Source organism: Trachurus japonicus, chromosome 19 (genome assembly GCF_045865225.1).
Source record: "Trachurus japonicus isolate A0001 chromosome 19, Traja_1.0".
In the NCBI taxonomy this organism is placed as follows: domain Eukaryota; kingdom Metazoa; phylum Chordata; class Actinopteri; order Carangiformes; family Carangidae; genus Trachurus; species Trachurus japonicus.
In genome coordinates this window covers 18,500,866-18,515,010 of record NC_140925.1, presented here as the reverse complement: position 1 = coordinate 18,515,010, position 14,145 = coordinate 18,500,866, and the positions used below count along the sequence as shown (strand labels likewise).

General features: G+C 42.2%; 1 long non-coding RNA gene across 1 annotated transcript in view; it reads right to left on the bottom strand.

The window, feature by feature from the left end:
• Nucleotides 1-606: 606 nt before the first annotated feature.
• LOC146967801 (uncharacterized) overlaps nucleotides 607-14,145 on the bottom strand; it is a 36,578-nt gene continuing 23,039 nt past the window's right edge. The window contains exon 3 of the long non-coding RNA XR_015034440.1: nucleotides 607-693. This is a non-coding gene — a long non-coding RNA (uncharacterized LOC146967801). The remainder of the gene's footprint in view (nucleotides 694-14,145) is intronic.

Below are 14,145 nucleotides of genomic sequence, written 5' to 3'. Positions count from 1 at the left end.
TTGTTTAGGTCGTTAATAATTCCTGAGGTGCTGTGCTTTAATTTTGAAATTAGCCAAATGATTGGAGCACTAGGGAGTGGAAGAGGGCGGAGGTGTGTGTGTGTGTGTGTCATCATGGCTGTGACACGCACATGCACATTTACGTTTCTGCTGTGGTGACATTTACTGGTAAACAGTCCCAAGATTAGTTGCAGTTTGTTTGCTTTCAGGTGACTAATGCTGTCATTTGGACTCTGGTGCTTTGGAGAACCTGCTTTACACTCTGTCACCTGCTCCACAGAACAGGGAGGAGGGTGGTGGTGGTGTTTGGGGAAAGTGAGACATATTAGAGAGGAGAGGGAGAGAGAAAGAGAGAGAGAGAAGGGGGGGCATGGGAGGGATAACAGGGTCAGAGACAGAGGAAAATCAAATGGACCAAGTGAGAGAAGGATGTACTGAGAGTCATTTCCTGCTAACCTGGTTTTGGAGCATCTATTTTGTCAGTTGTATTATTGCTGCGTTACATAAACAGCTGTTTACCCACCAGTCCACAAGAAACATTGTGAGTGTAACATCAAACTTCATTCCTAGACTCACCAACAGCTGTCTTCAGTGATGGAGAGCAACGCCAATGCCTTGTTGTTTCTTGTTTCTTGTCTTGATTAGGTCCTTCCTCACTTTCCAATAGCAACTCATTGTGGATTCCAACTCGCTCTGAAAATATAAAAGACAAAGACCAAACCTCTTGTCAGACAATTACAACCAGGAGACATTCAGCTGCACAGAAAGCTTGTACACATGTATAGGTCAGATGATGCATGGATTTCTCCAAGATCAGCTCAACTGTCTCACTCAACGTTTGTCATTATTTATGCTGAATTAATAGGAGCATGTGTTTTCAATTAACAATGTTGGACAAGCAGTACTCTGGGGATCGTTGTGTAGTAACCTATTGCTCCATTAAAGAGGGGGAGGTTAGAGCAGCTGGTTTTCAAGCTGTTTTGCTGTCAGGCTGTTCTATCTGTAGCTTATTTATTTACAGCAACAGGATTTGATTCGGTCCTCAGGGCATCAGCAGTGCATGTAAATAACTTCATCCATATAAGACCCCGACTGGAGTGTGGCCAAAAAGCTGGGCTTCTCTGTGCACGTAAGGCAGAGACACAAACAGAGAGAGTGACGTTGTCATAACACAAGAAGTCAATGAGAACCAGAATGAGGTGGAGGAGGAGGGAGGTGGAGGATGAGGAGGTGAGCAAAACATGAAGTCATGGCCCTCACAGTAAGATCCCAGTTCTCCGCTCCAGGTTTGATTCCTGTGGGAGCAGAAGACAGCGACTCTCCGGCTCCACGGCTGACTACCGTACGGTGACTGTGATGTTCCACATGTGGCGGCAGACCTTGTCTACCAGCCGCCTGCTGCCACTGCCGGTCAGCGACAGCCGCACTTACGAGGTAGACGTACAGGGACGCAGTCACAGCCAAGAGAAGCAACCGTGAAGGTGATGACAAGCAAAATGATAGTTTCCATTTTGGCCCCTACCATTGTGAGGTGAGATTGCATTTTATTGGCAGGGTTAGTGTTTAGGAATAAGGGTAGAGTAAGTATTTCCAAACACTTTGATGTCTTCAACCCACAGAACCTCTTTCACTATGATTCCCTACTTGACAGGAGTTTGTCCTAAGTAGCCCTGATGTAATACAGTTACATAAGCACCTTGCTGCCGGTAGAATGGCAGGACACTGACAACTATTCATTTCTAATCAATATCACCTTCATGCTCAATTTTGTACGGGTTTACAGAGAGAGAACAGAAAAAAAGGTGCCAAAGATCTGCGTCCACAACTAAAACTTGCAGTTACTGCACCAAGTTTATAGAACCAGTTACCATTAGATATGATATGTGATCCCTTTAGGAATAATGATATGTGATCCCTTTAGGAATAATGTTCCGGACAGTGGAAAAAAATAGCTTTCCATGTCTGTTTGGATTATAAGGCACATCTAGATTAATACGCCAAAATATGACAGCACTCTAGGAGTTCAGTTACGTTGTGATGTCCCAACAAAGTGTCCATTAGTCTCAGCCATGTCCCATGATTCCCTGTCCAACCCAACCCATCATCCAACCTTGGGGGATTTAGCTTTGAGTGTTTAGCCAATCAGAAGAAAGGCTCAGAGTAATTGGGACTGTAAACATCAAGTAGCATATAATTCAAATGCACAAGTGAAGTATCTCAAAATTGCTCTCAGTCCACCTCTTGCAGTACAAAGTTACCTAACTCTATTTACAGTTACCTGCAGTCTCTGATGCGAGTGCAGCAAGCACAATTTTTGGTTAAATGGAATCATCCACTGCCTGAAGTCGTCCTGCAATATTTTTAATATGGGTGGTATTGTAAGGTTTACAATCATAACTGTTTCAACCCCACAGGCTGTTGTTTTGATCACTTTTGGGGCAAACCCTCCTGTCATTCAAACCCTGATAGCACATAAGGTTTACGATGGGGTGCAGGGGCCTGTGCCAACAAACAGTGTTGGTATGAGCAGAGCACAGCATGACTGACAAGTGGTGGCAATGGCTGAGGCAGCTGATAGCCACACAGCTGGAGAATGAGCTGTTGATGGTGCAGCCTGACAGCTAACACATGCCACTCTGAGCCTGCTGTTGTTTAGGTGGGTCCACACTGGTGATGCCTTCAAGTGTCAGGAATATCTTGTCTTATTTTGCATCGTCATGCCATTGCTCCAGAATAAAGGCAGTTTCATCAGCCATTATAACGTACTTCTGTCTGTTCCACATCGCATTAGTCAAGTCACATAATGACGGCTCACTGCAGAGAATGCTGGGAAATGTAAGGAAATTGAGTTGCGCGTCCCATAATTATCACTTGTGGGCGCAGTGAGTGCTGTTCAGCAAAAGTTACACTGGCTCGCTTTAAATAAAATGAAAAATATATAAATAGTAAAGGGAAAATGGCTGCGGTGCAGAAAATCATGGTCTGTGCTATGAAAAGTGTGTTTGTTTTCAAGGCAGAAAAGAAGAAACAAGAGTCAGAGTGATGCCAGTGTGTTTGTTTGTGGCTCAATTTGGCCTTTTATTGACAGTGTAATGTGTCATATGTCTATTTTTATGTGGCAGTTATATTTCTGCAGGGATTTTGGCACATTGTATTCATCATTTGAAGACTCAACAATATTTACCGGCGTCAGCCTTAAAAACTACTGTCAGTCACTCCCTGTTGGAAGTGGTAGTAGCAGTAGTTGTGACTTGCCACTACAAAAGCACTCAGAAACGAAGTGCCTGCTCGAGTGCAGCTCTGACCGAATTGAGGTTCGAGTGTGTTTAGAGCAAAATGAATGTAGTCAGCGCACAGAAACACACACACGCACTGAGTCATCTGCTTCCCCGTGGGGCCGTGCCATTGCTCTTGGCCGACCACCAGGGAAGCTGGCGAGGCTGGAGCGGCAAGACCCTAACAACACTCCAGTGAACCCTGAAAACACGGCACTGCTATCCCTGCTTTCCTGCACTCAGGCATGAGAGCGTGAGACTCGGCCTCTCCATCGCCCCATTTAGGTGACTGATAGCTGGGCAGATTTTCTTAAAACAGCCACCAATTATCAGATGCAATTAAGGCCGCCTGCACAATTACAACACCCTTCAGATACCGTGTGTGTGACGGAGTGTGTTCCACTGCGCCCCCCAGCTAAATGACTTATAGCACTGGGGTGAGGTGGGTGGGGGGATGAAGGATGATTGTGAACCTTGGTGCTGACTATATTCACAATGAAGTACCATAGGATGGGCTCAGCTTAAGGATTAGGGCTTGAAACAGTTCTGCAACTTTGAGTTTAATGTTTAATGTTAAATTTAAGAAACTATAATTTTTGGCCGGTTTAAGGATCCAAGCAAAGCAAAGTAAAAAATCATGCCACGATTTGACCTGAGGGAAGTTTACTTTACCCTGGCCTTACATTCATTCTGAAACAGGCTTGGTTGATGGTGCTCTCAGCAATTATGGATGAATTTCACTCAGATTTCATCCATGCAGCTGCTTTATTGAAATGAAAAAATCATGTTACCGTTGTTTTTCCTTTAAAAAAAAAAAAAAAAAAGTCAAACAAGGTCTTTTGTAGAGGCTTACATAATTTGTACTATTGTATGCTGCTCTAATCAATGTGGCCACATGGAGTTTTTGTTATTAATTTGTGATTTTAAAAGCCAATGAATCAATGTAGTTTTACATCAAACCTCTCAGGCTTCACCATGGAGCAAGTGATAACAGGTTGGGGAGCCAATCAGATGACAGGAGGCTCTCTTCTGATTGGCTGAGCTTTTGAGTAATCATTCAGAGTCTGGGTGGGCTGGGTTTAAGCCAGGGCTGAGAGCAATGACTGCTTTACTGTGACATCACAAAGTTACAAAAGTCCAGATGGTTTGTTCTAAGTGCAAAACTGAAAGGCTGAGGCCAGTTGAAAACACCCATTTTGAATTTATCAGAAAGAATTAATGTTCAAGATTGTTGGAAATGAAATTGAACTTCAAAGGATTTTTAATGTGGTGAACAAGTATGGCCACTACGTCCCCATTATTGGTCAGTGCTGTAGATTCTCCACCAAGTCAAAGCACTAAACCCTAAGACATGTGTCTGTGGGTAGACCCTGTCTGCAGTAGCCTCTGATGGGAATTCTGACTAAGGCAGCAACATGTGATACACTTTACTTTTGTGCTTTGCCAAGTTTTTTTTCCCAGAAGCATCAGAATTTCCAACCCATGTTGATTTTTGAAGATGCAAGATTAAACAGACTTTTTCTATTATTTGCATTCTCTCTTTCAGTTTATCAAGACCCAAAGTCCTGTCTTCCTCTCCGATTCATCTGATTGTCCCTTTCTTGTCCCTGTCCCTGTTCACCTCTTCTCCACATTTTATCCCTGCTCCTTGTTCTTTTTAACTCACTGTTCTCCTTGCTGTGAATGAGAGGACAAGCAGAGGACAGGTCGTTAACCAAAGTGATGCCTTACAGTCACTCTGAATGTGTCACTATTGATTCACACAGTGTTTGATGAACTTTCACTCATCTCTGTCTGTACTGTATTCCTGCTATTACACATTATGCTACAGGATTCAAACTCTAGACTATGGACTGAACTCCACACTCTCTTGGACAGACTCCAACATGTTGAATGTAACAGTTTAACTAAGCTCCACAAGAGGGGGCAAAACCCCCATGGGGAGTCAGCAGCTTTAATTACACAGGTTTTATAAACCTATCCATTGCTATTGATCGAATCACAAAATCACTGCAGAAGGCATCACACACAGATGATGCATTTGCACTCTGTAGTGAGATGTATTTATTTCTCTTTCTGCCTTTCATTCTCCACTCGTTTCCACATACCCCCATACCCACCCTCACACACACACACACACACACCAGCCCCACCCCCTCTCCTCGCCTGCACTGGCTGGTGTGTGTTTCATCTAATTCTCTTTAATGAGGCTCATTTCACTGTCAGGAGTCTAATGATGCTAATTAATTAATCTGCCCACCCGTGGTAAAGAAAAGTCTGTCAACCAGATCCTGCCTTTAAGATAACATATACAGTATCTGTTATGGTTGAGAAAATAAATGGTATTGTTTAAGAGGAATGTTTTCATATACATTCAGCCTGTGTTTTACATGTGGCCGTGGACTTTGTGTGGCACGTTTACATCTACAGCCTCAACTGAAGGTAAAAACAGGGATTAGAAGTGTGGACTGAATAAATAAGTGCAGAGCTTGAGCTGATGGTCCACTGTAAATCATGTACATATAATTAGCAAACGATAAATTAATCCATAATCAGGACCTATTTGGATCCAACTACAACAAATTGGCATAAATAAAATATGAAATACAGCACTTCAAACCAAAGAGGGAGCGAGAAGTTAACACATTTCTCATGTTGTGGATTTACGTCTAAACTCTGATTAGTTTACTGCACTATTCTTCTGTTAGTCCTTTTGTGATCAATGTGGGGTATGTGAGGGATAGTTTGAGGGATAATTTTAGTTGTAATGACTGTGAAAATTGAAAATCATTAAAGGTCTAGTGTGTAAAATGGGGGTAAAACCGTGATATCTAGCGTTTAGATTCTAGATTGCAGCATTCACTCGCTTGCGCTCACCTCTCCCATTGGCAAAGTGACGGTGGCCTCAGAGGACAAAAGAACTTGTTTACCACGACTGGGAGTATTTCAGGAGCATGGAGCGATGAGGTGAAGATCTAAACCATTTTACAGTATGTCTGCCATTTCCTACTCCTCCTTTCCTTCCGCCTTCTTCTTTGTTGGTTTATTAATGAACATGAAAATCACGAAACGTGCTCTCTGGCTGGCTGGACTTTCCGTTCGGGCTGCCGCACGAACATGGCAGTGCAAGATGGCGACACTCTCTAAAGCAAGACCCTTGCTATATGTATATAAAAAAGAAGAATTATAAGGCTGCAAAAACCAAACAAATTTTATTTCATAGCGATTATACACTTATACAAATATATTCATGGGTATTCAGATTTTGCCAATAAACCCTGCCAATTATTACACACTGGACCTTTAATTTTTAAGACTGAATTGATACGAGACACTGCTGGCAGTATCAAGCCAAGCGATGCTTCAGGCTTTTTGTCTTTCAGATACACAGTGGGTATCTTTTACCAACTGGCAGTATATTTAGGGTCCGGGCAGCTAAGCTGCCGGGACACTATTGTATTCCTAGGAATTCTTCTTCTTCTTCTTTCTTCTTCTTCTTCCAAGGAAGTCATACTTCCCATGGGCGAAAACTCACCAAACTTTGCACAAAGGTTCAGTCCCATGCCAGATTCACTCAACTCCGAGGACATGTGCCCCCCCCTCCTAGGGGGGGCACAATAAGCGTTTAAATTTAAAAACTTTAAAAATTCCTACCATACCAACGGTAGATGCTACAGTGTTGAAACTTCACCACAATGTAGCCTCAATACTGCTGAAACTTTTGTCCACTTAAACTTATTACAAATTATGAAGTCCATCACTCTGTTTTTTTCAATAACTGTAAAACTTTTAAAATGTATCTCCTCCCACAATTTTTGCTCAATTGACACCAAACTTGCTACAGAGCATCTCCAGACCGTCCTCCACAAAACTTGTTTCTCGGATTTTTGATTAAGCAAAAATTGAGCCTACAGTGCATGAAAACGTTTGACTGTAAACGGTACTGTAAACATATACCATCAAATTCTTGCTAAATACATTTTCAAACTTCCTGAAAAAAAATGAGAATATTCTGGAGTCATGGTTGATGAAGTTTAGCAAATATCAGAATTTTAATTCAAAAACTGAATTTTCTAGAACATTTTGAATTCTGCTCTCATGGGAACAACTGCAGTCAATGTGAGAGTGGAATTTATAAACATCATATTTTCTCTTATGAAGCAAAACACTTATCATTAAAAACAAATCACCAACATTTCCATGCTGTCAAGATGCAATTTATGTATTATCAGATTTTTGTTTAGATGACTGAATTTCTGAAATTTTGACCATTTCATCACAACAGCTGCCCGGGCACTGGCTCACCTGAGTGGATAAATGAAGCTACACAGCAGGTCTCGATACCAGCCAATTAGCTCAGCGAGTTAGGAGCTCGTTCTTGGTGTCAGAGATTGTGAGTTCGAGACCCAGCGATGATGACGATGACAAATGGAAATGTCACATGTCCTCAAGCTGTTTTGCTGTCTAGATGCAATTTATGTATTAACAGATTTTTGTTTAGATAACAGAATTTCTGACTTTTTGACCATTTTTGAAATCTGCGTTCACAACAGCTGCCCGGGCACTGACTCACCTGAGTGGATAAATGAAGCTACACAGCAGGTCTCACTACCAGCTAATTAGCTCAGCGAGTAAGGAGCTGGTTCTTGGTGTCAGAGGTTGTGAGTTCGGGACCCAGCAAGGGTCCAATAGCTCGGACTAGACCATGTGCGAAGGCTCCTAACATCTTAAGAGTCACAGTAGATGTTTTACAAAGACATATCATTATTTTACCTCAAAAACTGATTTTTCTTTTTACTGTGGTTTCAAATCTGCCTGCGCGACAGTGAATGACTTACTCAATTTGTGAAGCCACTGTTGCACTGCTACTTGTCAATTAGCTCAGTGTGATATACAATGGTCTTTGGTTCTAGAGGTTGTGGGTTCTATCCTCAAATGATGCAAATTGGACATTATAAGGTCAACTATCCTGTCTTCCTATTCTCCTGTTTGTTGCTCAGAATTGCCTAAATATGCCCAAAAGTAGCCCGGACCCGACCCATCGCTGCGCAGCAGCTATAATTTATGGTAAGAACTTTGTGCGCATCACTGCAGTATTTTCACATAGTTCGTAACCCTTTAAAGCTGCAAGAGCCAAATACCTTTTAATTATCGATGGGCACGTTTAATAATGTAAGAGCAGAGCAAATATCCTGGTTTAAATTATTTTTAAATGCTCAATTTCGAAAGAAAAGTTAAGATGCAGGAAATCATAATAATCTAAATGTATTGAGGATGCCACAGGTTTACCTGGCTATCACTTATCGGTCGCATATTCATCTGTTACATTAAGACATTTGCGGAGTATATTTGACCTTGTATCTCTTTTACGCCAAATATGGATCCAGAGTTCAGATGCTGTGTAACGCAGAGGAAAATCCCTGACATTCTCACTTACATCCGCAGACCTCAGAACATCAAACGCCAGTCAATATATGATGCAATGATGAATGAGTCAGACTTTTACTCGCCCACTGTTTATTTTTGGTAATCAGGGTAGACCAGCACTTCTCTGCAGGTTTCAATGTGACACATCTAAATAAAGCTTGATGAAATGCTTTGCTCCGTGACTGGTCACAAGGTTTATACGTGATTTGGAAATGTCAAAATGATATGTAATGTTCCAGGTTTAGCGTTAATAAAAACCTTGTACATGATGTTGGCTGGTTTACTTTTTATGGAATAAATAAAGGTAACTCAAGAAGAGGAGGGAGGGACTGTGTGTGTGTGTGTGTGTGTCAGAGAGAGAGAGAGAGAGAGAGAAAGAGGGAGAGCGGCTGACCAAATCCTGCCACACATTGTTCTTGTTTGCACAGACCTTAGCAATTTGTTTGACTCTACTACTATTGAGGCGAGACATGCTCGCAATCTCTGCATCTGCGTGTGTGTATATGCACATATGCATGCACGCACGAGTGTGTGTGCGCGCATGTCGCCGCAAGTGTGTGTTTGGGTGGAGAGCGCTCATGTCAAACATCTCCTGCTGTAAGCGCTGGGACAATTTTATGTAGTTTGATTTGTGAGGGCCAGAGAAAGCCGGCTGCCCGAGCCCTGTGTTATTCCTCCGTTCTGATTTCCTCTGCCTTCAGACCTTATTTAGATTCATTTCTTTTCATTGCCTCTCATTTGTTCTCAGGCAAGAATGGGAGGGAAGCATGCTTAACAAAAAAAATCTACAAACCTCTTGTCGGAGTATTGATTTATTGACTAGAACAGCAATGAAAAATCTGTCCTTTTTTTGGGTGGGGGTGGGGGGGTCTTTTTTTTTTTTTTATTCCCTTGGGGTTCTTTGCCAAATGTCTGAGACCTGTCACTTGCCTGCAAGAGCAAGACATTTATTTCTTGTCTTTATTTCTCCCTTCTCTTTCTTGTTTTTCTTTTTTGCCGTGTTCCTGCCAAGCAGTGACAGCTGCAGAGAAAGGGCAGGGTGGCAAGGACTTGGTGGTTTCAGTGGCACACAACTTGCATTTGATTGGCGCCTGGCTCATGGACGGCAGCCCCGGCGTGAGTCAGCGACAACCGGGGAGAAAGCACGCACACACACGCACGCGTCCACCGGACAGTAACATCACCATGGCAACAGAGGCTAAACCAACGCTCGTGTGTATTTGTTTCCTGAACATTTGTTCCAGCTTTCTTACTCGTACCGAGGTCGAGAGTTTTGGAAATGTACACATTAACTCTTGATGATGAGGAGATGGAAGGAAAAGTGGCACTAATGTGGCTCAAATTATCACTAAAATGTCATTCTGCTCACCTGAACTTTATGTTGTGAAAGCGCTCTCATGGAAAATGTAAAGCAGAAAGGGTTTTGTGCAGCATTAGAGCAACACGGTGCGCATTAGGAATGAGCTTTGTAAACAAATGACGCCACCTTGGCAGATAATCCTCGACGCTATCCAAGCAAATATAAGAGGTGCTGCTTACATCATGAATCTGTCAATCACTCCGAAAATTACTATATTAGCAGAGGCTGACACTGAAAAAGGTAAGAGGTGTGACATCACTCCCGACTGAGTTTGTCTCCACTGGCCTTTCACGGAAAAACGACTCAGATCCTCTGGCTTTGCTTTCGAGAGTCCGTCGAACATGTTCGCCGAGCCTGAAGACGACACAGAGGAAAATAAGTGGAGCGGAGGCACGTAGACCTGTTTTTCCTGTGCGTCAGTCGCCGTGCCCTGTCAGCAAAAAACACAAACATGACGGAATGCAGGTTGTTGCGTAAATAGCAAAAATGGCGCCACAGGGAGTTTCATCCCAACATAAACACAGACGAGTTAATAGGGTACACTCTCTTACACACACACACACGACACACATACACACACACACACAAGCAAATAAGTAAATAAACCACTGGCATCACAGCCACTGTGAGTCTGTGTTTCCAGGATCCTGCTGAATCATTATGTCAAAATCTGACAGTGCAAATCTCCCCAGAAAGAAACCTCTGTCGACAGGTACGATCAATAACTTCTGTCTGACGCAAAGTGAATCGTTAACCCGCCTCTCGGTGTCACCTTCGTTTATGAACACTGATCACTCATTAAACACAAGGTCTAGCCTGATGCAGATGACCGTTATGTCACACACAGTCACTTTGTGATCCTTAACTCACTGTCACATTTCTTTTGTTACCACTTTTCCTCATTGTTACATTGACTTTCATATGATTTACTGTGATGCAGCTGATCTCCATCAACTTCTCCCTTTACAAGGATGCTGACTGAATAACAGATGCTTGGGGCTGCAGCGGGGTGAGGGTTGAGAGTTGAGTGAGCTGGCGTTTGGCTGGTGTGAACAGCTGCACTGATTAAGATGGAGGTGCTTGTGATCCATCAGACGGATGGTGAGAGAGAAGACTAAAAAACACAGCTAACACAACCTCCGTAGACAGGCTGTTAGGTGCAATCAGTGGAGTAATTAAGTCCAATTATCTTCATCCAACCTACATGTACTGTTATGAACACATTGCTTTGAACACATTGCTTTGTTTATTTGCATTTTGCTTTTATTATATTTTGACTGTATACTTCTATTCTTGCTGCAGAAATATTTGTTTAATTCTATACCTACATACTAAACAAATACCTGCCGATATGTTATGAATAGTTATACCACATCTAGATTATTTTAGTGACTACATAATGTGCTGCTATAAGTGTAATGAAAACACAAGTATTAAGGATGGAGTTTTGTTGGCAACACGTTCATTTTTTATTTTTTTTTACACTTTATTTTACTAGGCAGATTGCTGCCTTCTTGGCCAGGCGTTGCTTGGAAAAGAGATTTTTTTTTTTTTATCTCAAGCAAACAATACACACACAAAGAAGAAGGGACAGACATGAGAGAGAGAAAAAAATAAATGACGTCCAGAGCCTTATGTCCTTCGGTCCGGCTGTTTTTGACTGCATGAATTTTACTCATGAGTATAAGTGAAGTATGCGAGGATGGCACTGCCACTAACTCAATATTTCTACCTCTGAGCTCAACACAATCTGATCCTGGAGGCGAATGAGATACTATTGATGGAGCTGACACTGGGAAATGAGCAGCATCTGAACATTTTAAGCTATTCCATCGCGTGGACTTTGAGTAATTCTCTCACTGCTTGTCCACAAGTGGCCATATTTCCAAAGTGACTTTTAATGAGTGCACTTTTTTCCTCAATGTAAAACTAACAGGGACCTGAAGTGTGGTCGTGTCTTTGTCTGCCCCCTGAGCTTCACTCAGACTCAGAGTCCTCACCCTGGCAGTGTGCTGTGATGGCAGAGCCCTCACTCGATGCTGATGTCTGACATCAATCTCACTCCATCCTGCAATCCAGCCCTGGATGAGAGTCTGCAGCTTCCTGTAAGTGCTGTTGTTTCACCACTCTAGTAATCACTGCTGTCAAACGTAAGTCACTGAATACCCTCCATTAATGTCTCTATTATAGTTTCTTCCATTCTGTCCATCTCACTTTTTCCCACATTCACAGGAGTTGTAATTTCATAGCGGCACTAAATCATTCTTGTATTGGGGGATCTGTATTGTTTGGAAAGGGTCATAAATCTGGAACTGATGATGGAAAGTGTGTATAGGAATTTAATTGGGTTAGTCAGCTACAGTACTTCAGTACAGGAAAAGTTCACATGTTTAAAATCTCTGTTACTTTCATTGGACATAATTACTGGATGACACATTCATCCAGAAACACAGTTTTATAAATATTCATATATTTGTAGGCAATTTCCAGCTGTTTTAACGTGACAAGGAAAACCTGGGATTACAATGTGGTGGATAAATTGGGCCCATTTCTACCAGTGTGAAAGTCATTGGGTGCACGTGCAGGACTATTTACCCACATGTGTGAGTGTGCACACCTCTGGGCGCTCTGATCTGCAAATGGAAGCGTTTACATTTTATCGCCTGCTTACTTTGACAGCATGGTAATTTCAGTGGCCTAAGAAAATAACTGACCAATTGCCGATAATTGTTAGAGATGGCAGCCATGTTGGGTGAGGGGTTAAAGGTGGCTGGCGACGGGCTGCTAACCAGCTGTGGATGGGTCAAGAGGGATTAAGTTTGAGGGACGGTCAGCGGCAGTAATACGAGTTGGGGAGGGAGTTATTTAAACAGGTATGATAAGAGTTTGGGTGAGCATATGGTTGGGGGTCCACATATGTCAGCAAGGTGAATTGCAGTGTTTACTGTATTCCTGAGTGAAGATGATTGCAACTGAAGAACTCTCTTCCTCATCCGAGGCACAAAGGTCTGGCATGCTCTTGATCAGTTTACTGTTTGTCACCTATTTGTTTCTTGTTCTCTGGGTGGGGCGATGGTCTGAAGCAAAAAACAGTCTAACAAAAGCAAAGCTGAAAGCTAGACTATGGGCCATTCCCATTGTCCCACCATTGAAAACTCACTCTGATTGGCAAGTCCACAAGGACTGAGGAATATCTCATAATAAAGTCTTACATTGTGTGAGGGCTCTCTAATAGACATTCCTTATACTCACTTGTATGAACTTTTACCAAGGGAATTATTCACAAGAAAGAACATACAGTAAGTATGAGGAAGAATAAACACTAAGCCACAAATTCTAAAGTAAAATAATAGAAAACAAAGTCTGAGCTATAAATACAAAAGAAGCAGTCCACATGACATTTATAACCAGAACTGTGTGTAGTCATTTGTCCTATGATGGTATGGTAATGAGTTCCAAATATTCTTTTAAAATCCAAAGTTCAAAAACCCACAAATGTAAACAACATGTTTTGGCATTTTCAAAGTAATGTGATGTGTCACAAAGTGCTGTCCCAATTCTCTTTAGACCATTTTGAGGCCTCACAGCCTCTGGCACTCAAGTCATCTCATACATCACAGCAATACAAACCAGCAGACACGGTGTCCACCCTAGTCAAATCAGCATAAAGCTAATCTGACTACCATGAACAAAATCATCTGAACCCATGACACAGTGTGCCCCAGCTTCGGGAGCAGTGACTGAGTAACAACTGGAAAGGATCTTCCCTCAGCACAGGACACAGCACAGCAACAAGCAGTCACACAGTTATCCTGATCCAAGTGTGTCCACTGTCCTCCTAAGTTACAATGCAAGGAAAAGACAATGTGATGGCTGCTAGCACGAGAGCCACCTGAAACTGAGATCAGTTTGTTATAAGCTATGCTCAGTATTGATGAGATAATGAGCTAGTAGGTGACAACCCTGATCAATTACGTATACTGTAAGGTAGTTTCAAAGTTACCACTGAGATGTTCCACATGTTGAAATGGGAGTGCTACAAACGTTAGATATTTCTAACATTTGTATCTAACGTTTGTAGCA